Source organism: Artemia franciscana, chromosome 9 (genome assembly GCF_032884065.1).
Source record: "Artemia franciscana chromosome 9, ASM3288406v1, whole genome shotgun sequence".
Lineage (NCBI taxonomy): Eukaryota > Metazoa > Arthropoda > Branchiopoda > Anostraca > Artemiidae > Artemia > Artemia franciscana.
In genome coordinates, this window is record NC_088871.1 from 34,694,522 (window position 1) to 34,721,890 (window position 27,369).

General features: G+C 36.6%; 1 protein-coding gene across 4 annotated transcripts in view; it reads left to right on the top strand.

Moving 5' to 3' along the window:
• LOC136031325 (trehalase-like) overlaps nt 1-27,369 on the top strand; it is an 87,553-nt gene that overhangs the window by 6,175 nt on the left and 54,009 nt on the right. For 3 of the 4 annotated variants that reach the window (XM_065710802.1, XM_065710806.1, XM_065710807.1), the window contains exon 1: nt 4,419-4,660. The exons of the other annotated variant lie outside the window; for it this stretch is intronic. The gene's annotated coding sequence lies outside the window, so the exon portion shown is untranslated. Of the gene's footprint in view, nt 1-4,418; nt 4,661-27,369 lie in introns of those variants that run through there. 4 annotated transcript variants of the gene reach the window in all.

The window sequence follows — 27,369 nt, forward strand, 5'->3', positions numbered from 1 at the left end:
AGTAGCTGTTTAATAATAAGTGTCTGGCTAGATAAGTGTTTGGCAAATATTAGTTATAGGAATGAATCCAGGACCTAAAACATACTTTTAAAGCTATAATCAAGCTGTTAATATCTGCTCTCTCTCTTATTTTTAGGGCTTTGGAAATTGCATAGCTGATAGGTCATACCTGTTTAAATTCTGGTGAAAATTATTTTATTGTAATTTGGGTTTTTAGTCTCTTTATCATTGGTTCTAGTTTTTAAGCATGCAATTCTATGTATTTTAGCAGGCTTCTAAACCATATCAAGATTTTTTTCCAAAATTTAAGAAACAGATTTTAAACCTTTTAAATTAGGACTAAAGGCATTGAGCTTTTTTTGTGCCTTGTTTGAGCTGTTCACATAGTTCTCTAGGTTTTACAATTGTAATAAAAAGATGATAAAAGGTCATTAAAGATCAGTATCAAGGTACAGTATCTTAAAACATTTTCCCATGGGATCATTGAGGCTCTGGATTCATTTTTGAGAGTTTTGTTTGCCTTGCTCAACCAATTTTCAAGATAAACAAAAGCCCCTCATCTAGGATTTTACCAGATTTTTAAAAGATCTGTTTATCCACTTGATTATAATTCTTTTACAATGCAATAATGATGCTGGTGAGCTAAGAATGCAAATGCCCAGTAACAAAGACGTACAAGTAATAAAAACAACAGGGAAATATATTAATTTAGGGCTGTATCTAGGACCATCAGGGAGTAGGAGGGCAGTAGGGTACATTTCAGAGTACCGAACATTATATATAGAATTACGGTGTATTGATAAATTAAATTCCACTACTATTTTTTTATTATGTTTCCTTCAGAAAAGACACTGTGTGAGACTGTTGTCAAATGTTGTTGTAGGCTACAGCTACTGATTCTTACTTCATTGCATTTGAAAAAACCGTGTTTATCAATTTTCTGACTCACTTCAAGTTTAACTACATCCCAGTGCTTCTCCCCTAATTCCTAGATATAAGCATTGGATTGGAAAAAGGCTGTAGAAAAAATCAGAGCAACAGTCTAGTAGAAGGGATATTTGCTATCTTAAAAAGTAGATGAACTTTAGACGTTTGCTGCATTTTGTGACTGGTGTGGGGATGAAATGTTAATTAATGTATTTCAAGATTTTGCTTGGGTGATCGCTAGTATGGTCACATTCCTCTTGAGGTTGTCCCTCAGAAGGATTACTGGTGTTGGCTTAACGTGATGAATGAAGTGTTCCAGAAAGTGTAGAAATAAATTTTCATTGGACCACCCTGGCTGATTTGCTGCTCCAGTAGGGTCTGACGGTGCATCTTTCAGCATAAAATCTTTAAAATTTACCATAGGGAATATTAGCATAAGTGGAATGTTGATGCCAGTAATGTTTGTTGTGCATTAACTCCTTTGTGTCTGAGCTAAATATTCTTGACAATTCAATCTTGACAAAAAAAAAGAGAATGGGGATGCGTTCTTAATATTAACCATCTAAATGATGCTGACTAATTGCTTTTTTTTAATTACTAATGCTTTGTTTTAATCTTATAATAATATTTTGCACCATTGACTGGTCAAAGGTACAATATTCACTGCAGTCAAAGGTACAACGCACAACCATTATCTATTAAATGCATTCATTCAGCTATAGGTTATGAATTTAAGATGGAAATACTATGCTATTTATTCACTCCAAAGATACAACTGCAATATAAAATAGTAAAAATTAAATCAATAATAATATAAAAAAGAGTGTAAAAAAGAAATCAGTACATGAAAAGTACTCACTTTTAGAGATGGTGATGGATAAAAAGGAACAGACAAGAGCTCATATGGCACTTGTGACAAGGTTGGAAGAGCCAAGAGCTCATATGGCACTGTTGACAAGGTCAGAACCTAAAATTAGACTCGGTGCTAGAGTTATCGATTTTGCTGTTCTTTGTTTATTGGCAATTATTACCAAGATAAACTCGCAAATACTTGCTAAAGCTCTGGAAATCCCCCCCCAACTCCCCCAAAGAGAGTGGATCTGGTATGGTTATGTCAATCAAGTATCTAGGACTTGTGCTTACTCTTCCTACTAAGTTTCATCCCGATCTCTCCACTCTAAGCGTTTTCCAAGATTTCTGGTTTCCCTTCCAACTCCACCCAATGTCACTGGATCCGGTAGGGATTCAAAATAAGAGATCTAAGACACGAGGTCCTTTAAATATCAAATTTTATTAAGATCCGATAACCCGTTTGCAAGTTCAAAATACCTCATTTTTTCTAATTTTTCCAAATTAACGTCCTTCCATTCCCGGCAGATGGTCAAATCCGGGAAGCGACTATTTCTAATTTAATCTGGTCTGGTCGCTGATACGCCTGCCAACTTTCAGCGATCGCTATATTGATCACGTATCTTGTTTTGGATCTTCTTGATGTAGAAATTGGGAATGTCCAGGATTTGGACCTGAGACCTCTTGCACCCTAAGCAAGAATCATATCCCTAGACCAGCAAGCCATACTTAAAAGAACGTGCCAAATAAATTCTTCTCAACTATCTCGTTTGCTCGCTTCCCCCTCTCTCCCAGATGGTCAAATTGGGGAACAGGATATTTCCAATTTAATCTGGTCTGGTCCCTGATATGTCTGCCAACTTTCATCATCCTAGCTTATCTGGAATTGCCCGAATTAGCAAAACCAGGACCAACGGACAGAAATTGCGATCGATATGTGTCACTTGGTAAATACCAAGCACCATAAAATCTGCAAGCATCTTTTAATGTTCGTAACATGTATAGCAGCGCTCCAAGGGGCTAATGCATGTAGCCTCTGCATTAATCTACAAGGGGACCAAGTCTTCTGTTTTTTTGTTGTTGTTTTTTTAGTATGTTTATAACCCAAGATGTATTGGATTTATTGGATTATAAAATGTTTGAGTTTAGTAGTCAATTTTGTTAGTGGCAACCTAGTAAAAGACAAACCATGGCTCATATTAACCAAGAATTAAAAAAAGGGTGCTGTAGAAAAACTGCCATTCATAAACAATACAGGAATGGTAACTATTGTCTCGATTAATCTTAACAGTAAAATGTTATTTCAAAAACAAATTTATCAGAATAAAAAAAAAATGGCCCAAAACTCCTAAAAAATGGCGTCAAATCGAAGCAAAAACACAGAGTTGGAACTTCCATGGCCAAAAACCCTATTCAGAAAACTTACAGTCTCCTGGTTTGAACAACAAGGAAAAGGCAGTTTGGTAGAACTGATGTGTCCCTTTTCTCCTTCTTCACTGCTAGCAGGACAAACACAATTTATGCATTGCAGCTGCACATATGGAAGGGGTACTCCTTTGAAGGAAAGTGTTCAAAAATGGATTTGTTCCAAGTTTAACTTCTCCAAAGATGCTGTAAAGAATAAACCCTAGAGAATTAGGTAGCAGAGTTACTCAAAATGGGATCAGCTTGTATATGGAGATGCAGTTTTTGTACAAAAAAATATTTTATTTTCAAATGATGTTTTGGTTACTTGTCTGTGAAATAGAACACACTCGAGATTATGCTGTCTATGATCTGACAAAAACCGGTTTGCCTCTCTGGAATCGGTTATGATTTGCTTATTTTGAGTGAGAAAACTGCGATGTAGGTATATTTTAATTAAATATTTAGAGTTGTTATGGGTTACGTTAAGTTAGGTTAGAAATTTAATATACTGCGTTTTATACGGCCTGCCTACCATAATTCTTTGTCGTAGTTTCCATAATTTTGTTTCTTAAGCATTGTATTATCATCATGTTTTGGTATATTTCATCAGGATTACCCTAACTTTACTTCTTGTGTGTGTTCTGTTTAACAGACAAGTACCATATTTTAATGCTTACAAAAGCACTTAGATACAGCAACTTCCTGTCAATTGGGCCCTTAAACAGCTCCATGTGATGTTTCAGTGCCCTGCTAGCAGTGAAGAAAAAGAAAAGAAGAAGAAATCAGTGGTACAATATCCATGCAAAAAAAAACGATTCTCCTTGTTGTTCAAGTCAGGGGACTAAGTTTTCTGTATAGGATTTTTTGGCAATGGCCATACCAATGTTTTATCTTTTTTTGATTCAACGCCATTTTTGAGGGATTTTTGGCTATTGTTTTTGAAACTCCCATGATTTTGTTTTCACGAAAAATTTATAATATTAAGACTAATCGAGATAATAAGTGCCATCCCTGAATCAAAGCTAAAAAATGGATTTTCTTATTGCTAGCCAGTTTGGTCTAAACCACGTTTCAAATTTTTGGTTACTTTGGGCTGTGGTGTGTTCTTTGCTAGGTGCAGCTATTGCTGCAACCATGATGAGTTTCTTTTTAATTATCACTTTTTTCTAACCGAGGTTGTGCAAAAGTCTTGAACTTTTCTGATTTGTCTGTGTTCCTAGGAATCACTAATGTCTGGCGGATTTTACAATTACTTAACGATCATCAATAGTGCCACCAACTATGGAAAGCGTATGACACGATTAAGCAATAGAATCTTTGGTGAAGTTGTCAAACCTACACCAGTCAAGTCTCTGAAAGTTGTGAGAATTTTCAGTGAACAGCCTTTGAATAAAAAAGAAGAATTCTACAACTACTATCCCAGACATGTTGAGACTTACGAGCTTATGAAGCATTTAAGACTTTATGGTTTATACAGGTTCGTTTGGCTATTTCCTATTGTGTGCAAGGTTGTTCTAATACGTCACTAATTAAAGCATTCCCAGTATGGGCGCTCTTGGGCAAAAAATATCAAAACATCACCATATCATCTAAAAGTTGCTTCTTGTAACCATCATCGGCTCTGCTAATTTTGGAAATGTAAGAAAGAAAAAAAAGCCCTTAGGAATGAGATAAATAAGACTTCTGCTTATCAAAGGACCGACTTGCTAAAAAAAAGAAAAATAAAAAAAATCAAAAAAAAATCAGAAAACCTGAAAGATTGAACTTTGATGAGTAATTGTACCTATATTCCAAGACTCACTCCTGTACCCGCCATTATTAATCTTTCGTCTAGAAAACTTGATCTTGACAAAATTCAAACATTTGAAAAGGTCCAAAATTCTCCATTCTACCAAAATGTTTACCCAATAGGATATTTTTAAAATAGTGGTCTGAGGCCCCTTGGCAGCACCAGGGGGTGTTGCACCAATTCCAATTTGTTTCATCTGTGACAAGGCAGACCCAAGTATATCAACGGCTCAGACCTCAAAGACCCATCACCCACCCTAAGCCAGGACTTGGGTCTTGGCAATACCAGGGCTCGAACCCACATTCCAAAGGTCAAAGAGTTACAAATTTAGGCTGCCTTCCACTCATTTAGGGTGGCTATTATATCATACCCATGCCTTTCACGAGGCCTATTCTTCGTAGTTGATTCTATACAGCTATTTTTCCCCCAAAATGAGTAAAATATTTTAACACTTGCATTGTCAAATAAGTGGCTTAGCTTGAAATAGAATTCCTATTTCAAGCAAAGAAACGCCAACGTGGAAAAATTCAGTGAAAAACTGACCTCAGTTTTGGCCTTTTTACTTCAGACTCTTTATTAGAGATAAGAGGCATTAAACATCCATGGGCACATAAGATATGGGACTGCGATTAAGAATTGATGATATACATACTTAGACGTTTCAATCAAATTTAATCTGTATAACCTCCTCCTCCCAATGTTTTTATTCTATTATAATGCAGACACTGCTGGAATCTTTCATCCAATTCATTGATCAAGCAAAACTGGCAATGGCTGCTATATTACTTCTCTGAAGCCTGTATATTTTAAGACTGCTGTGACATACAAGGAACAAAAAGCCTCAAGTTCCAGTAGTCTATTTCAAGGTTCAAATATCTAAGGTCTGTACTGATACCCTGCCATTACTATTTCAACATTTTTAGCAAATTTATGAGCCAAGCTCTCATTTGTCGATTGCTTAAATATATTAGCTGTTGCTGTATTATATAAAAATCTCACTTCAATTTACAGCAGCAATGAACCAAATTTTGTTAGCAGTGTTTTGGTTTATTGTTTAATACATTTAAACGGAGCATTTTGCTGGATTATAGAGAAGAAATTCTGGAAGCTCCATTCAATTACGCCAACAACAAACTTTTAAACGATTTATTTTCATCATTTTCATTAAATGCTCCTGTTGCAACTGTTTGCTAATTTTACAAAATTAGGATGCTTAGGTGCACAGTTACATTTTTGGGGTGGGTTACCAGATTATTTTCTTAAAAGAGGGATGAGTCCAAAATGCTAAAACTGTTGTTTTTTACCACAGCCTTCCTATTATTCTGATATGGCAGTGTTTTCTGGATAAATCCAGATTCGAAACCTTCATCTCTGAAGTTACTCCTCTCAGCTTGGCCCACTTTGTATCCAAACCGCTGGTCACAAAAAGAAGTAGTAGACAGGAAGGTGACCAAACTTAAACCAAAAGAAATTGCCACAAATAGACATGGTGTTGTCTCTCAATTTCTCCAAAATATTAGGTTTGGTTTAACTATTTAACATTTGGTTTTAATTTTTCGTTTGTGTTTGCCCTCTACCTACAGTCTTTTTATGCGTATGTTGCTTTACAACTTCCAATTTTTAGAGTATGGATTACTATTGGCAAGATAGATGTGTAACTGTTGAAAACTAATCCCTTTTTAAAAGTATACATTAGCACCATCTATTTTAAGAATCTCACTTATTAATAAGGTGACAGCGTAATCAAACAAAAAGGCCAACGTAGTAGCTTGTTGGAATCTCTCCTAGTCTTATTGCGAAAATTAAATAAAAAAGACAATTTTTCTCATCTGAAAATAAGTAGCAACATTAAACTTAAAAAGAACAGAAACTATGACGTATATGATATGGGTTGTCCCTTCCTCAATACCTCGCTCTTTATGCTAAAGTTTGACTTTTTGTTCTAATTGTTTAAGAATGACTCCTGATACACAAGAACCGTTTGAATAAAATTATAAGATTTTACAAATTGAAAAAAAAACTTTGGCGTAAAGAGCGAGGTACTGAGGAGGGGGCAACCGCTCATAACGGATTTTGAGGTGTTTTATGAACCACCAGTTTCCCTAGGGCCACTCGCTAAGTCAGACCACAACGTTCTCTGGTGTAAACCAAAGAGCAGAAATCATATACCGAAACCCAAAAAAGGTTAAAGTAGTTTACAAACCCCTCATTGAAAGCTTCATCCAAGCATTTGGCCGGTGGATCGCTAACTTTGACTTCGATCCAATCTGTGTTATAACAAATATTGATGAAAAAGTTGAGACATTATACTCGATTCTGCAGCAAATGTACCATGAATTTTTTCCAGTTAACTGTAATTGAGACGGATAAGCCGTGGTTGGATACTAATATATACAAAAAAAAAATTATCAAAGAACGATGTAAACTCCATTCTGCAGGAGACACACGAATGCAAACAAGATGAGAAATAAAATCGTTTTAGCCCTCTGAGCTTCCCGAAAAAAATATGTACAGGAAAAAAAGCACCGCTCCTCAAGTCAGATTCTCACAAGTGGCATGACGCAGTAAAACGGCTTAGTAGGAAAAATAAAGGAAACGAAGTAAGAATCAATAACCCAGATGGTAGTCTGATAAAAGCCTCGGAAGCCAACGAATTCTTTGCTCAGATTTTTATTACCCACCCAACCGTAAGTGACGAACAAATGCGTGACATCATTAACAACAGTAATACAGATGAAATCGTTGAGGCGTCAGAAATGGCAGTTCACTATGCAACCGACGTCAATGGAACAACTCTGCCTCATACCCAGGTGAACCCCCCGTGAAATTACTGAAAGAGTGCTCAACTTTCTTAGCCAAGCCTATCGCATCAGTTATAAACGAAAGTTTCTTAGAACAATCCTTTCTGAAGATGTGGAAAGCTGCATATGTCCGTGTCATAACAAAAGTCCTGATACTCCAGTCCTGTGACCAACCGAGACCAATATCGATAACTCCTATCTTAGCAAAAGTAGCTGAGGCTTTTGTCTAGCGCTCTTTGTTACAGCAAATTGCTCCTACGATTTATCCATACAAATATGGTTGCATACGAGGCAGTAGCAAGGCAATATATCTAGTGCGAATGTATCACTTAATCGTCAAGTGGTTGGACACTTCTAATAGTTCGGTCGTCTTATTTTTGGCTGACTACCGAAAAACATTTGACCTTATCAAATACGTGACCGCATTAACAAATCTGAAAGAAATGGGAGCTAAAAAACAAATACTATCAGTGAGAGAAATTTTACAGGGGAGACGGCAATCAGTTTACCCTTTATTTGCAGAAGATACATGCTCTGAATGGTCAGAAGTAACCTGTGGCTGCCCTCAACGAGTGGAATTAGCTGCTCGTTTATTTCTTGCCGTGATCAACCCCATCATTGCAGAATTTGAAAGCGTTTAAAGTTTGTTGATGACATGTCTGCACTTCTCAAATATACAGTCGAAAATGCAGTAGCAAAGCAGCAGTCTAACCTGACTTTCTTCACAGACTTCATCAACCAGTGTAAGTCTGATAGTTTACAAGTGAATGAACAAATATCAAAAGTTTTACGATTTAATCCACTGAAGCGAGATATCACAGTCCCAGATGTTCCATTTCCAATTGTTTCCTCTGTAACAATCCTAGGCGTAACATTTACTAGTGACTGCTAGTTAAGCTGCATGTAGACAATATTGTGCACAAAGGTCACTACTCAACCTAGAGTTTAACAAGTATGCGCAGTTTAGGCTTCTCTGATCGCCAGCTCCTGCTGGGGTATACAACCTACATCAGGCCTATCCTTGAGTATTGCAGTTCCGTTTCGAGACCACAGCTTACATGGCAGCTAAACTAGAAGATGTTCAAACACGCGCTACTAAGATAATACTGGGACCCAGTTTCAGCAACTATGAAAGTGCTCTTGAGCTCTTGAATTTGCCCATTTTATTCGATCGAAAATATGAGCTAATAATGGAATTTGTGGGTGCTATTCAAGTAGTAGCGAAGAAAAGTAACTATTTAACGAACTCGCTACTTGGTGAATTTAAAAACATTACGCGATGCATTATTAACAATAAACGCATGTTAAACAATCATAAATATAAGTGCTGGGTCTTGGCGATACTGGAATTGTTAGCAATGAGCTGCTGCAGACGACAGTAGTATAGCATGAACAAGCTTTAGGGTTGGCGAAGGTGAATGTCGTACATACTTGGCTTTTTTCAGCCAGATTCACCACTAATGTTGTGTACATATCCCTCCTCCGCTTCCCCCAACCCCAACGCCCGGCATAGGATGCTCAATCTCATAATTGAACCAAACTCTACCGGTATTTTGACAGCCCCGGGTACCGCGCTGTTCATTTGCTCATAATCTTGAATGGATTTTGATTTTGTAAGATTTAATTTGTTGGACTAAACTTTTAATATACGGGATTTATTAAAATATTATTTATTATTTTTTATTAATTTGATTTGTTTGTGGTTTCGCCAATTTGTATTAATAAATAGCATTAATAACAGTGTGCCACATAAAGCCAAAAAAAAAATCATAAGTAGTGCAATAGCGCTGTCTAAGTAAAGATACATGATAAGTCAAAGTATTGCCACAGATTGTGTAACATTGTAGTGTGACATATTCTTCACATTTAAATAGCGACTGTATTTCAAATTTGAAAGTATTCGAATTAGAATTATTAAATTATCCGTTGTATATTGGTTGACACAGAATATCCAGAAAATCTGAACAATTCTTGACATCTATGCGGGAGAAACGTTAAATTAATTAAAAATTGCCAGGGAAGCCAATTGGAAGGGAAAATTGACTCCTATTGGTTGAAAATTACCTTTCCCTTTGTATCTTTGTGTAGAAAAAAACGAATTCTGTAAAAAATACACAAAAGTTTTTCTGGTGTAAATCAGGGTAAGGAGGGTATACATTTGCAGAGGGGCTACACTGAATATCATTGTTATGTCTATAATTACCTTCACAAGCAAAGCACGGTCTCCTAGTGTTGCATAATAAAACTATAACAATAGAAAAAGAGTATGGGTTCGTACCGCTTATACGTGCACACAGAAATTTTTAATTGTGAGAAAAATACACATTCTTTCTTTAAATTCACTTTATTAGGCTCTCAGCAGACATTTCGTACAGTATGCTGACGCAGATGTAAATATCCCACAAATAGCGCTGGTGTTGTGTGAAACGCGGCTAATTTCTGTCACAATTCTTAGCTTATTTATGTCTTTGTTGTGCTGGTTAAAAAAAATATAAAGTGAAATAGCAAGAATTTAGCATGGTATTATGCACAGAGGCAGTTCTGCATTTATGGATTACTATGTGAATCGGAATCATCGGTACTTCTTAGACATTAAATAAGACAATTTGGAGCTATATTGGATTTTCAATTAAGTACTGGTAATAAAAATTAAAACAATTAAATGGTTCCTGGAGCGATCCCCTTCTTCCAAATTCCATCACCAAACTACAAGCGATTTGGTCTATCTGGTTATAGTACGAATATCACTATAAAAAGCACTAACCCTTATTTAATTTTTTCAATGATTTCTTTTTCATTCAGGAAATTATATTCGCTGTATATCTACCTTCTTATTTTTCAATGATTGTATTTCTGTCCTATTTGCAGATTTAGAGGTTGTTTTATTTCCACTTTTGAAAGTTTTAAAACAAGATAATCTAATCTTGAACTGATAGATTTTAGCAAGTAGAAGTGCCTTAGATACCAGGGGGAAAATGACCTGAATAAATGTGGCGAAAAAGGAAGTGTAGAATATCTTTCAATTTTGCCATTAACTTATTCGAAAAATATTAATGTGAAACATATTATGAAGTGTTATGGGCCCCTATTTTTCTCGTTTTCCTCATGTTAAAAACGAGCATGGATCAATTAAAAAAAAAATATCTGTTCAAAGTAAAGAGCATATTTTACTCTTAAAACGAGCAACAGTTTTAAAGCTGCTTAACAAATTGTGGTTTTTTCAAATTATTGGGGGTGGCAACTGACCCCCCTTTAACGACGTCACTGCTTAAACGTAACCAAACTATTAACTTAAATTTTGTTCATTAACCTTGTGCTATCGGAATGAACCTCATTAGCTTGTGTGGCCAAAAGAAGGGGACTTATCTCTGATGCAATTATAAATGAAAACACGGAAGCTTTTATCAACGAAAAAACATACACAACAAAAAAAACGGATTAAGTAAAACATATAAAGAAAAGGAATATGTATTGTTTAATATAGCTTGATTCATTTTTTTTTTCGTCGATAAAAGTTTCTGGACGTAAAGTCGAAATATTTGGATTTCTTTATTATTCAATGTTAGTGGCTTTTTTGTCTACTGTTTTGTTTAAAAAACTATGTCCGTTTTCACTTTATTTTCTTTTTAAATCCTGTAAATGGGAAGGTAGTGTGGTCTCAGAAATTATTGAAAGGGTTATGTGCAATTAAGGGTGCCTGTAGATTTTTTATTTATTTAATTTTTTAAGGGGTGCTGTTGAAATGTTCTCTAAAGTGTGGTTTGATAGCATTTCTTTTGCTGGAAAAGCGTTAGATTTTTCGTTAATATTAAAAAGTTTTAAATTTTGTGTATTTTCCTACTCTTTCGGGATGGGTGTATCTCAAAATAAATGTAAGAAAAAGCTGTTGACCTTTTTTACCCATCATGTTTTTTACCATAAAAACAAATTTACATAACTGGGAAGTAATAAATGTACAGAATTAGTTGGGTACTTGTGTATTATCCAGAACACACTCTAGAAGTTTCTTCTGTTTATCTCAGAAAAATCGGTTTGACTGTCTGCAATCAGTTATAAATTAGCTTTGTGTTAATATATAGAGGAAGATAGGGTAAGTTAGGTATTTAACATAATGCCTTTTGGGCGGCCTGCTTTCCATAATTCTTTGTTGTAGTTTCCATAATTTTGTTTCTAAACTATCGTATTTTCATAATATTTTGGTATATTTCGTTATGATTGGCCTAACTTCACTTCTTGAGTGTGTTCTGAATAATACACAAGTACCGTTGGTTGTCCTTTACAACCCCAATGCCTCGCACGATTATGCACCGCAGATTTCGAAAATTTATGTATTAAACTGAAAAGAAAGACTGGCATTTTTTTTTTTTTTTTTTTCATAAATTACAGTGTGACTAAGAGATACATATTATTGGCACAATATTTCTCTTTTTATTCCTTTTGTTCTTTTTCTACTATATTTTACGCGTTATTATCATCTGTAAAGAAATACCTCTGTGCATCTAATATCTACTTGTATTAACGACGCAGAATTGTGTGTTCCTTGTAAATTTTACTGTTTGTACCAAAAATGCGTGCGTTCGCGTGAAAACACATCCATGTGGTTAGGATTAGTTTCTTTAATACTGCAATGACAAATGCATTTTCGACATTTCGAAAACTCAACTCTAGCTTCATAGATATCTTGAATCAATGGGATAGAGCCATTTTCCTAAGGGACGATTTTGTCTTCCTTAGGCCTGATTGAGGGCTTTCCCTGTTAGGTATATTGTGTGATGATTCTGTGAGGTTTAATATATCAATCATTGACTCCTAAATAGGGCTTTCTAATTAGAAGTCCCCCTCCTTTTACTCGAGATTGTTGATTCTGGGATTTTTTTTTTTTTTTTTTTTTTTTTTTTTACAAATTCCATGTGTAGGCCGGCTATAGTGAATTCACGATAATGGAAAATTTAGGGGGGAGGCAATGTATTTTTAATATCTTGGGGGGAGGGGGGTGGTTGTCGTTTTTCAATTTTCGGTGAAATAAAGAAAAATCCAGTTTTAATGAAAATATCCCCTATAAAGTCGTTTTTCAAAATTTAGGGATAGTAAAAAATTGTACGGCGGGCAGGCCCCATTCCGATTGACTCCACTCCCTACTATGATTTGTGCGTTGTGAAATCGTAAAACCAATCATGATGCCAAAATCAAAAGAATCTTGTGCGCATATGCGCTGTTGGAGTTTAAACATCTGGGCTAGGCATCTAGGCCCTCCACCCTCCCTCGTCCCGTCTGGAACTGCACCCTTTCTTAGTCCCAAACAATCGTTTAACCAGTCCTTCCCGTATCTTCAACGGAAAAAAATATATAAAGTTCTGTTCTTGCTTTTTTGAAACCATACAAAAAAAAGGTGTGCCTTGTTACACCTATATTTCATATGAAAATATTGTGCCAGGAGACCGAAATTGAAGGATTATGCCATATCTTGGATATGATATTGTTTCTAACTGGATTTCCTGATAAATAGGGTTGAAACAAGTTGCATTCTTTGGCATCTGACTTTTGTTTACAAATATGGGCGATTGACCTCTTGATAGATTACCCTTCAAAAGGACAAACAAATGTAATTCTCCCATATGTGTCTGAATGCTACACAAGCCGCTCCAGGATATCTGTTCTTACTTAAAGTTAATTACTTGCTAAGACTTGGGGAGTTGAATTTTTTTAAGGTCTGTCATCCAAGCGAAGGGTTTGTTCACTAAATTCGTGTATCCAATGCATTTGTACACAGCGGAAATGGGGTAATCCCTTTTCTAAATTAGTCCAAGCGAAACCCCGAGGATAAATGGAAAAAAGCCCGCACTGAGCTCTGATATCCTGGCCTGATAATGTAATCTACTTAGCCTACCATAAGGTGTCAACACTTACATAGGATTTCCCTTTTTTATTAAGAGGGGGTGGGGGATTCATAGAAATAGGAATTATCGTAAGATTCCTATTCTCATATGTCCTAAACTAAAATGCAGAAAAAAACGGCATTCTTGTAAAATCGAGGTCTTGGCAAGCTAGCGCGCAACCGATCTGTCTTTATTGAACCTATGAACCAGACTGAATTTTTTCCTTTTGACGGTTCGACAATGGCAATCCAAATGATGAAAAAAAAAAAAAAATTATTAATATTGCGCCTTTTGTTGCTTATCCTATGACGGATTCAGGGTTTAAGGAGGGCAGCTGCTTATATTTTTTTTGTGTTCTACAAATTTTCATAAATTATGGTGCAGGCTACATACTAATAAACTGTACCAAAGCCAGGGGTTATCGCCATCTTCCTAATGCGTCACAAATACCCCCAAATTATGGCAGTGTTATGTGTATTAGATTCCGTAAACGCTAAATACAAAAGGGGAAAGTGGGGGAAGGTTTGAAGACGAGTTTGCACCCACTCGCCATTGTATCTTCAAAGCTGTGAATTTAAATAAGTAGATTTTAAACAATTTCGAATCATTTGGCTATCTCAGCATTTTCACCCGACGACATCCTGGCTTTCATCTGTTCAAAAGTGTTGTTACTGGCACAAAACAGCCAAAATGACACTTCACTATGGTATGATTTCTGTGATTTCGTTTAAGTATAAAATTAGCTTCTAAATTATCTTTATTCTTCTATGCAACATTCCATATTAATTATGTACTAAATTACCATTAAAATTATATCAATTCTAAATTACGATTTTCTTTGGATTTCAAGATGAGGTATCATCAACGTTCGGTTAAAAGTTTTGGGCAATGATGATTCCAATGATATGTTTTCGATTTTGATTTCTCGCCATTTTCAAAGTACCTCAGGCTTTTTTCGAATTCTCAAGAAAAATCGTTATTATAGACTGGTGTTAAATTAGCCTCAATAGTGATTACCTTTTTTGAACCAGTGGGCTACTAGCTGTGATGTTTCTCACGGTAAACAGTTTCTTTGAAAACCAAATTTGTTCTTTTTCGGCTACCATGGCCCGATGTTCACTATTTATTAGCGAACAAAAATTATTAACGAACACGTAAAATGAACAGAAATTATTGTGTAGATGAGGGGGGTTTTCCCCTCCTCAATACTTCGCTCTTTACGCTAAAGTTTGACTTTTTGTTCCAATCATTTAAGAATGGCTCCTGAAACACAAGGGCTGTTAAATTAGAATTATAAGCTGTTTTAAAAGTTCTGAAAAAAGCTTTAGCGTGAAGAGTGAGGTATTGAGGAGGGGCAATCTCCCTCATATACGTAATAATTTTACTGCGGTTTTATGTGACCCCTTATTTTCAGTTGAAAAAACTTGTTCTTTTTTAATTTAATTTTTCATCGTTTTTTAAATAATGGCCGGAAACCCGGCTCCCTGTCCATGGAAAATTCCCTTATCCCATGAAAAATTCCTCAATGAAATGATCCTCTCATGTACCTCCCCCTCCAGAAACCCCCTCCTCCCGAAAAACGTATGCTTCCCAATAACCAATACTATACGTAAACAATGGGCAAAATTCATAGCTTGCAGGCCTTCCCCCCGGGTCTGTGGGGATCAAGTTACCCTCAACGACATAGTTATTAAATCTTTTGACTATGCTGAACACAATGGCTATCCCAAAATTCTTATCGGAACACTTTAAGGGGGAAGATGGGCGTGGGAGGGGGACTAGTGGTCCTTCAATATTTTTGGTCACTTAAAAAGGGCACTAGAACTTCGGATTTCCGATTAAATGCGCCCTCTCTCGAGCTTCTAGAATTACTGGTTCGATATGGTCACAACTGGAGAAAACAAAAAGAGAGAAAAAAACAATTACACACGGATCCGTGACCTTTCTTCTGGCAAAAATGAAAAATTCCATATTTGTACGTGCTTGAATCCTCTACAGTAGGGTTCTCTGATATGCTGAATCTGATTGTGTGATTTTCATTAAGATCAGTCGACGTTTTGGGGATGTTTGTGCCCTTTTTCCAAAATTTGGCAAATATTCCAAGACTCGTGATTTTTATGGACAACATTGAACTTAATAAATTTTATAGATTTTGAGTAAGCATCGAAAGTCGATTCTTTTGATGTGTCAATTGTTATCCTAACTCTGTTTCTTAGAATTTTGGTTACTACTGAGCCAAATCGCTCCTCACTCACTGTTCGTTACCACCAGCTATTTGATAAAGCAGCTGGAAATCGGCGTCTGAAATTCATAAAAACCTTAAATGGTATCTATTAAATAATAATAAAAAAAAAACACTTGAGCAGTTCCGTCTGCTACTTTTGTTTTTCTTTACTTTTTTGTCGTTATTGTGGTGTCAAAAATGTCAAATACTATTATAATGCTAATTGAATCGTGCTGTTTAACTTATGTGAAGGATCACGCAGTTGTGACCCCGAGACATCCAACACGGTCGGGAGGCTTCTATTTATTCGAGGCAAGAGGGTAAATTCTTCGAAACCCCAATAGGCAGGCAAGTAAAAAAAAATTATAGCAGGTTGTGGAAATAATAATAAAATCTGTTAAATTCTGTACATGGAGGGGTAAAGAGGTGCTCGTCGCTTTCGGAAGTTGCTGGCATAATGTCCTTCTTTGTGCTTCGTATATTAACTGAATAAAACGGGAGGGGCAGTATAGGGGTCAGGAAACTGTTCGTTCATACACAGTTTTGTGGGTTTTAAACCTCCCTTGGAGACATGTGCGAGTTGTCTTGCATTGATTATTTGACGTATCTGTTTGAGTACATCAACTCATTTTTGCTTCCTAGCTCTTTCCTGTCGACCTTGCTTTTTTTTACCAACAACCCTCCTCTACTCTTATTCATGGTTGTTTTATTCATGACACCTTTATAGTGTGGATAAGAATTATTTATGCCCAACTGCAACTAATAAAACAGGGAAACCATCTTGCTTGGAATATATTTCTCCTGGGAGTGGGATCGGGACAGGCCTGTAAATATATCCGGAATGGGCGAAATATTTATGAATAGACTACTTTACTAGAAAGTGTTTTACCCGTTTTCCATTTGTTTATGGGATTCCAGGAGTCGAATGCTTGGTCACACACCCTCTCCCACCCTTATCGGGAAACCATGATATCGTGCGGGTATCCAAGGGTAGAGAATTGTTGCTCTTTGTGGCCTGAGCCTTGACTAACTTTGGTAAATCCACACATATAATAAGGGTGGAGACGGAGGCAAAGTGTCTTTAATAGCCTCAAGTATTTCTGCTGTTTCTAGAAAATAAAAACGGATCATGGTATGGTTCCTTTCCCCTAAATTGCGTCCGTGATGTGAAGACTTGATCCTGTTGATTCTTCAAATTAGTATGTATTTTAGGCAAGGATTTGGGCATATGTAGGTTGGTTACCTTTGTCCTAGGTTGTATTCTGAATCTTGTTTACTTCATAAAGTTGACGCATTTAGGTCTTGTAATGTTTAAAAGAAAGTGAAAGGATTCAAACATTGTATGTTTTTAATGCTCATTATTTAATATTTATTGAATTAAGCTGGTAAATTAACCCATGTCATTCTGAAATGAAAACACCCTGAAACCTGACTCAGTTTTCATTGACTCAAAACTGACTCAGTTTTCACTTCATTAAAATTTCTTTGCTATCTTTCATGGTGATTTTTCTCTGAAGGCTGCTGAGAAAGTTTTAAATGGAACAAGTAGAGTGATCTAGATTGTAATATATTCGATTAAAATGGAACAAACATTCATGAGATGTATACTTGAAATAGGAAAAGAAACACTAAGACACTTATTCGGACGCAAATTATGATATTTTTTTAGTATTCGTAGCTTCCATTTAATTCCAAGATCAGAGAATAAAGTTTTGTCTATTAGGGGTTGCTGCCAACCCCTCTCACGCTTATATCATTTTAATGCGTGTTAAGAAGCTTAATCTTTGAGTAAAACGTCTTTTCGAGGGGCGGACCACTTTCAAATCGTCTACACCTCGCGGTGTACGCTACGCAAGATAGAAGTATGCCATGCGTAGCGCACAAATTTCTATGCGTGATGTGGAGCAGTAGAATTATACCCGTGTGGAACTTAAAAATGACCAGCGTTATCTTAATTTTTCCTGTATCAACGTTAATTGAAAAATAAGAAGTTAGTTTAAATTGAACCTGGCAACACAGTCCAGTTTGTCAACAGTTATTAATTTGGGTTGAGTTAATAAATTATAATTTTTTTCAAATTATTGGGGGATAACACCCCCCCCCTGAATGACGCCGATGCCGGCGCATAGAATCACTGTTTTGAGTTTCAGAATACATCTCTCTTCAAACACGCAACTTCCTGGCTTGAACAACGAGGAAAATCACTTTTTGCATGGGTATCTCTGATATGTCCTACTCTTTCATTGTTTTTCTTCGCCTCTAGGGGGCACTAGCACATCATAGAGTTGATTAAGGGCTCATTCGAAAGTAATTTGCTATGTCCAGTGCTTTTTATCAAAAAGTAAAAGAAAGAAAAATTATCACCTTTGTAATCAGTTTTGAATAGTCACTGCGGAATCTGAACCAACATTAATTGTGCATATCTATATATATATATATATATATATATATATATATATATATATATATATATATATATATATATATATATATATATATATATATATATGCACATATATGCCTATCAATTGTGCGTATATATAACATATGCGTATATATAGGAAGCTGTTAAATCAAGAGTTAAAATTTGAAATATGCCTAGAGGACCATTCAAAGAACGCAAGTTCACAATTGTTGAAAATGATGCGTCTTTCAAAGAACAACAATATATGTAAAGATTGATTTTAAAAATCGTTGTGAGGTGAATTTATAGAGATAGAGACATAATTTCTGGAAAAATAGAAATACTTAGGAACGAGGACTAGGTTAAAGGTAAATTGTTTATCAGTTACATAGAACATAGTGAGGGGATGGCTAGGAGGGTTATTTTGTATCATGGTTGCAGTGACATTTGAATAAGAAGCACTTAAAAGTTGGGAATATTCAGCATTTGGGAGGATGTGCCTCAAGACCGCCCTCTTATGCACGTCCCTGCTCTAGTGTGTACTTAGATGCGCCCTGATTGAAAAAAAAAATTAAAAGAAAATGGTATGTGGTGTTTTTGGAAAAGAAGAAGAAGAGATCCAATTCAACAAAAATTTTGGGTACCTGTATTTTATAGCCACCACACTCAAGTTCTGTCGAGAAGTTAAAGTAGGTTGGGTTAGGTTGTACACACATGGCCTAGTTTTATTCTTCCAAAAAGGTTCCTTATCCAAAGAGTATAAAGTCAGGCTGTGTCTATTGACGCACTGTTTTGTTTTGGGGAACACCCGCTTATCCTGGAAAAGTCTAATTGCCTCTTCTTCTTAGCAAATCCCAAATTGCCATTTTAACATCCATGGTCAGACACTATTTCCTACCAATACAGATCATAAACTGAATGTATTTCACTCCGTTGTCTGAAAAAACCTGTATTTTGTTTTATTTCATTACTACTACTACTACTAATAACTCACTGCAGCACCAAGCCGCCTGAGGCCAACACAGCTACGCACGCTCCTCCTCCAACCTAATCTATTTAAAGCCTCCCTCTTTACACCCTCCCAGGAAGTTCCCATTTCCTTTAAATCCTTATTTATGACATCCTCCCAACCCAGACAAGGACGACCTGCTTTCCGTGTAGTCCCAGAAGGTTGGCCAAAAAGGACAATCTTCGGTAATCTGTCATCCTTCATCCGTAGAACGTGGCCTAGCCATCTCAACCTTTCTTTCATTATAGCCCCAGAAAGCGGGATTGAACCACACTTTTCGTACAACCTACTGTTTGAAATACGGTCAGTCAGCCGGGTACCCAGAACAATCCGTAGGCAATTTCTCTGGAAAACATCTAGTAAATTTTCATCTGCTTTTCGGAGTGTCCATGCTTCAGAGCCATATTTGACCACTGTCATCACTGTAGCTTCCAATATTCTAATCTTGGTTTGTAGGCTTATCTTTCTATTCTTCCAAACTTTTTTTAACTGTGAAAAAACACCCTGAGCTTTAGCTATTCTACTTTTAACATCCTCACTGCTCCCACCATCTTTACTAATAATACTACCAAGGTAACTGAAGCTCCCAACCTGATCAATCTTTTCGTTACCTAAGGTCACCTGTTCATCTTCACTTATTCCTAACCTTAGTGACTTAGTCTTCTTAACATTAATTTTCAAGCCTATTTTAGCACCCTGAACTCGTAAAACCTCTAAAAATTCATTCATTTTGCTCACACTTTCATCTAATATGCTTAAATCATCAGCATAATCTAAGTCCAGGAGCGTTCTTCCTCCCCATTTGATTCCATGGTCTCCAATTGCCTTTCCTGTGCTCCTTAAGACGAAGTCCATCAAAATGATCCATATAAAGGGGGATAGAACACAACCCTGCTTAACTCCTGATTTAATACAAAACCAGTTGCTAACCTCATTTCCTACCTTAACCGCAGCAGTATTATTCTCGTACATAGCGCAAATCACTTTAATGTATTTTTCTGGTATACCATATAACGATAAGACCTTTGTTAACGCTGTTCTATCAACAGAATCGAAAGCTTGCTCATAATCGATAAAACTAAGGACCAAAGGTGTTTGACAACGAAGGGACTTCTCAATTATTAACCTAAGAGTGAAAACATGGTCGACACATCCTCTACCTTTTCTAAAACCGCATTGTTCTTCCCTTAAAACTTTGTCTACAGCATGTCTCAGTCTAAAAAGTATCATATTACTCAGTAATTTGCTACCTACAGAGACCAGACTAATGCCTCGATAATTCCGACATTCACTCTTGTCACCTTTCTTATACAGTGGTTTAATTAAGGTTTTCCTAAAATCATTGGGTACTTCCCCTTTTTCAAAAATCATGTTCATAATCTTCAGTAGCTTATTCCTAACCTCAGAGCCACCATATTTAAGGAACTCATTAATCATACTATCAGCACCTGGGGCCTTATTATTTTTTAATCCTTCTAGTACTGTCGCTAATTCTTCCTCACTAAACAAATCTTCCTTCACATCCAAGGTATCACAAACTTTTTCAGTTTCATCTATATCTTTTCCTGCAACTGTATCTCGGTTTAGCACATTCTCAAAATGTTCCACCCATCTTTCTTTAACTTTTTCCTTATCACTAATTGTGACCCCATTTCTATCTTTAACTGGGACTAGTCCGGATCGGCTACTCCCTTTCAATATATAATATTGATTGAATTCATTATATTGAATATATTGAATATATATATATTCAATATATTGAATATAATATTTTACTATTATGCCGTCTAGCCGCATCTTCCAGATCCTCAGCAATTTTATCCATCGCCTCCATTTCACATCTCCTTAGTTCATATTTTAATGCTTTCTCCACTTTCTTTGCATTCCTTTTGTTTTCATACGACCTATCGCTCAGATAATTCTTATACAAACCCCTTCTACTCTCTATTAAACCTAAAGCTTTTTCACTAATATTCCTAGTTGCTGTCTTAGCACTCTTCCCTAGGAAACCATCAGCAACTTCACAAATTGTTTTTCTGAAATTATTCCATCCATCTTCCACATTGTCAAATTTTAAACCCTCAAGTTTAGTACTCAACTGTTCCTGGAATTTTTTTCTCAAATTTTCATCCTGAAGTCTACCAACATCATAACTTTCCGAGAGGGAGTTACTCTTCCGAAATTTCAGCTTTAAATTAACCTTAGACACTACTAGATGGTGATCTTTACTTTTAACATCAATAACGGCACTCCTATACACCCTAGTATCTTGTATTGATCCTGCTAGTCTTCTGTTTACAATAACATAATCAATAAGGTTTGCTGTCTTACCATCACGTGAATACCATGTCAACTTATGGGCCATTTTGTGACCAAACACTGTATTGGTTATAACTAGATTGTTATACCTACAAAATTGCAAAAGCCTATAGCCATTACTGTTTTCTTTTCCTACACCAAAATTACCTAGGCTAGGATACCATCTATCCCTATTTCTACCAACCTGGGCATTAAAATCTCCTAGCAAAAACACCATATTTCTACCTGGTACCCTGTCTATTTGCTCCTGTAACTGTAAGTAAAATTCATCTGAGTCACTAGTATCTCCATCAGTTGGTTCAATGGGGGCATATACTGCTATAACTGATACCCTAAACTTTTTAGTCATAAAATGAGCAATTAGTATTCTATTATTAATACCTTCCCAGCCTAAACAAGACTTCGCAGCTTCCTTATTCATCATGAGCCCTACTCCCTGTCTATGTACCCCATCCTTCCTTCCTGAGTAAACAAATTCTATGTCACCTAATTTCATGCTTCCTACCCCTGGGATATGAGTTTCTGAAACTCCTAATAAATCCAGTTCAAACCGTCTGAATTCGTCAGTCAAAATGTCGATGCGATAGTCATTTTTTAACGTCGTAACATTCCAAGTTCCAATTTTCATGTTCTTTAAATCTTTGAAATTATTTTGGCCTCAAGAAAAGCAGTGATCCCGGATACCAGTGTAGGATGGGGACCAACATATCTTCTCAAGTCTACACCGAAGCGCTTAAGCCGGCTTAGAACCGGACAGCAAGAAGTCCCTGGGACCTCCAGTAAGTTGGAGGCTTTGTGCAATCCTGGGCCCATCTTGGTCACAACATGGTTTTCAGCACTTGGCGATGCTCTTCTATCAACAAGAGTCGAAATCCTGCACAGACAGTCCCAAGCCTATTACCTCCGACTCATTATATATTCATGCCTACAAATATTATGCTACTACGGGGAGGCAGCCCATAGTAGATAAATTAGCTAGGAAGAGGTTTTTCAGCCCGAAAACGCCCATCAAAACAAACCAAGCCCAGAAAATTATCCAATAATCAGAATCCCGTACGAGTGCTGTGTTGTTTACTAGGCTATAATTTCCTCGAGGGGCGCCACTCCTCAAGTGGGAAAAATTGACCGCAAGTTTCCCAGTCTTGCAGGTACCCCAAAAGGGTCGAGGCAGCCCTTTACAGAGGCCGTTGTCCATAAATCTGGATCTTACGCCCTGCCGCAGTTGTCCTCCTATAGAGGATCCTCCCACGATGGTGTTCTGCTTCACCATGCAATTTAACCCATTACTGGGAGAAGGTTTGTAACTCATCTGACGCGTGAACACGGCAGTTGGCCCTACTGAGTGTACATTTGAGGGGCCTTCTTCCTCCTCCACCTGAAATTATGACCCCCAGGGGAGGGTTTCCCAGTTTCTATTATGAGCCCCACTGGGACAAGGTCCTACTTGGCCTAAGCCTCCTATGGAGCAACTCTACCTATCTATAGGGCTTACATATATACATATATATATATACATATACATATACATACATATACATACACACATACATATACATATACATACATATACACATACATACACACATACTCACTAACGTCCAAATATATACCCTGAATTGGTATTGGCTAGGTCTGTATATGGTGAATATTAATTTCCTTTCTGATGCAAATGCACAATAACTTTGGATTCAGGATGCAATTCTGACTATAGAGATAAGTATTTTTCTTACTTGTAGTGTATGTGCAGAATTAGAAATTCTGCTGGTACTACAAAAGTAGACCTAAGTAGCCAATTTAGCCTGTCTGAAACATCTCACAAGCCAACACCTTATAAAAAAACACCTTTGATAATTTAAATGAATAAGAAAACTTATTAGAAATTCTGCTGATACTGCAAAAGTAGACCTAAGTAGCCAATTTAGCCTGTTTGAAACATCTCACAAGCCAACACCCAATAGAAAACACCTTTGAGAATTTAAATGAAGAAGAAAACTTATTAGAGACTCTGCTAATACTGCAAAAGTAGACCTAAGTATCCAATTTAGCCTGTTTGAAACATCTCACAAGCCAACACCCTATAGAAAACACCTTTGACAATTTAAATGAATAAGAAAACTAGTTAAAAACTCTGCTAATACTGCAAAAGTAGACCTAAGTAGCCAATTTAGTCTGTTTGAAGCATCTCACAAGCCGACACCCTATAGAAAAACACCTTTGACAATTTAAATGAATAAGAAAACTAGTTAAAAACTCTGCTAATACTGCAAAAGTAGACCTAAGTATCCAATTTAGCCTGTTTGAAACATCTCACAAGCCAACACCCTATAGAAAACACTTTTGACAATTTAAATGAATAAGAAAACTAGTTAAAAACTCTGCTAATACTGCAAAAGTAGACCTAAGTAGCCAATTTAGCCTGTTTGAAGCATCTCACAAGCCGACACCCTATAGAAAAACACCTTTGACAATTTAAATGAATAAGAAAACTAGTTAAAAACTCTGCTAATACTGCAAAAGTAGACCTAAGTATCCAATTTAGCCTGTTGGAAACATCTCACAAGCCAACACCCTATAGAAAACACCTTTGACAATTTAAATGAATAAGAAAACTAGTTAAAAACTCTGCTAATACTGCAAAAGTAGACCTAAGTAGCTAATTTAGTCTGTTTGAAACATCTCACAAGCCAACACCCTATAGAAAACACCTTTGACAATTTAAATGAATAAGAAAACTAGTTAAAAAAAAAAAAAAACTCTGCTAATACTGCAAAAGTAGACCTAAGTATCCAATTTAGCCTGTTTGAAACATCTCACAAGCCAACACCCTATAGAAAACACCTTTGACAATTTAAATGAATAAGAAAACTAGTTAAAAACTCTGCTAATACTGCAAAAGTAGACCTAAGTAGCCAATTTAGCCTGTTTGAAACATCTCACAAGCCAACACCCTATAGAAAACACCTTTGACAATTTAAATGAATAAGAAAACTAGTTAAAAACTCCGCTAATACTGCAAAAGTAGACCTAAGTATCCAATTTAGCCTGTTTGAAACATCTCACAAGCCAACACCCTATAGAAAACACCTTTGACAATTTAAATGAATAAGAAAACTAGTTAAAAACTCTGCTAATACTGCAAAAGTAGACCTAAGTATCCAATTTAGCCTGTTTGAAACATCTCACAAGCCAACACCCTATAGAAAACACCTTTGACAATTTAAATGAATAAGAAAACTAGTTAAAAACTCTGCTAATACTGCAAAAGTAGACCTAAGTATCCAATTTAGCCTGTTTGAAACATCTCACAAGCCAACACCCTATAGAAAACACCTTTGACAATTTAAATGAATAAGAAAAAATGACTTTTAAAGTCATTAGAAAAAGAATAAAAATTTTTCAGCTATGAATCTAGTAAGCAAGAGTCAAAATCAAACTTCACTTCTCGACAGAACTTGAGTGTGGTGGCTAAAAGACACAAGTACCAAATTTTGAAGATAAGTCTCTATCCACATAGGATCTGCGAGGATGATTGGATGATTTTGAAGGGAGACAGAGGTTGGTTAGCCTCTGCTAAAGAAAAGTTTTGGGGGATCTCTAAGGTCCCTACTAAATTTTTCCACTGGGGAAAAGTCGAAAAAGTGTGAATTGCTGGCACGAAGGCCCCCGCCCCCGAAATTTTGTGAAATGCTTAATTTCCCCATGGTTTCTTGGGATTTCTGGCATAAATAGGACATTTATTAAGAATCTAGATACATATGTGAAGCCTTTTTGGGAGGATTTTACAGCATACAATTATCCGGTCAAGTCACTGCCCAATTACTAATCCATTTTCTGTCTAACTTTCTACCCTCTTTGAAGTAATTAGCAATTGTACTTTTTTTTTTTTTTGTTCTTTTTTGTAAAGAGTTTGCTTTCCACAGCAAAATAGAATTATCCTTGATATTAGAGCGTTTATCCCCCATTTTCAAGATAAAGTACAGCTTTTAATGGATCAATTTTGGAAACTATCATTTTTCATTAAAATCTACGTTTTTGCAATAGAAAAACTACCCCCCGCAGCACCCATATTGCACTGTTAACCCTAAAATTTTCCTTTCAGTGGGACATAATAGATTAATCACTGGTTCTAATCGCTATGAACATAAAGGTAAAGGATAAGGTAAAGGATACGGCATTAGACTTTACAGTCCCTACCGGCGGTGCTGATCTCCGTTTCTTGGCCCTTCAGCCAGGAAGTGCAATGGGGGGTTGGGGGCCAGCCATCCTGTGCTTTCACACACCCTTCCTGTTTACCTTCCCCAGATTTCTCCAGGTACCCATTTAGAGCTGGGTCGACTCTGGCTAAGCTTACAGAGTCACGCCACTGACCCCTGTCCCAACTGAAGAATTGGGTACACTGGGATTCGAACCCGCGTCCTCTCAGACAAAGGATCCCGAATCCAGCGCACCAACCAACTCGGCCAGGACGGCTGAACATAACATGAGCCTAAAACGTACTTTTGAGGCTTCAGTCTTCTTCCCCTCATCCGCTACAATACTACAGATTAAAGTTAATCTGTATTTTCCGATATACGTGCTTTTTGCATTACTAAATAAAAAAGTATTACAATATATCTGCTGTTTCGAAGGTTTTGCCCCCCCCCCCCGAAAAAATTCCTGCCTACGTGCCTGGTGAAATGTATTCGATTTATTGCTTAAACTCTGGCCTAACGCGTTCTTTTCCATATATTTGATATACTGGAAATCAAAATCCATTAACTGGGCCGCTTGTGCCTCTTGGGAGGCATTAACGAGCCTTCTTGCCCAGTATAAATTTACTAAACATTTTGGATTTCTATATGCTAACAATTAGGCCATTATCATTTTATTGTCTATTTTTGTGTTTTCTAAATATCTTTTGCTCAATAGTTACTTGGTGCCTTTGTTACTTTTGATGTTGTTTTGCCATGTGCTTTTCTAATTTTGTTTTCACAACTTCTATTGCCTATGTTCGTCTATAGGATTGCATAATTAGGGTTTAAGAAAGAATATAACAAGAGCTAAGAGCTCATATGGCACTTGTGACGAGGTCGGAAGAGCCGAGAGCTCATATGGTACGAGGTCGGAAGAGCCAAGAGCCAAGAGCTCATTTGGTACTTGTGAGAAGGTCAGAACCTAAAGAATCCTAAAGAACCTAATGAAATACCTCATTTTTATAATCTTTCAGAATTAACCCTCGCCCCCACTCCCCCAAAGAGACCGGATCCGCCCTTCCAACTCCCCCGAATGTCACAGGATCTGGTCGGAATTTGAAATTAGAACTTTATAGCACAAGATCCTTCTAAATATCAAATTTAATTAAGATCTGGTTACCCTTTCGTAAGTTACAAATACCTCAATTTTAAATCTAAGCGTTTCCCATCATTTTAGGTCTCCCCACCCCAAACTTCCCCCAATGTCACCAGATCCGGTCAGGATTTAAAATAAGAGCTTTGAGCCACGATATCCTTCTAAAAATCAAATTTCATGGAGATCCAATCACCTGTTCGTAAGTTAAAAATACCTCATTTTTTCAAATTTTTCAGGATTAACCCCCCCCCCCCAACTACCCAAAAGAGAGCGGATCCGTTCCGTTTATGTCAATCATCTATCTAGGACTTGTGTTTATTTTTCCCACCATGTTTCATCCCGATCCCTCCACTCTAAGTGTTTTCCAAGTTTTAGGTTTCCCCCTCCCAACTCCCCGCCCCCATCACCAGATCCGGTCGGGATTTAAAATAAGAGC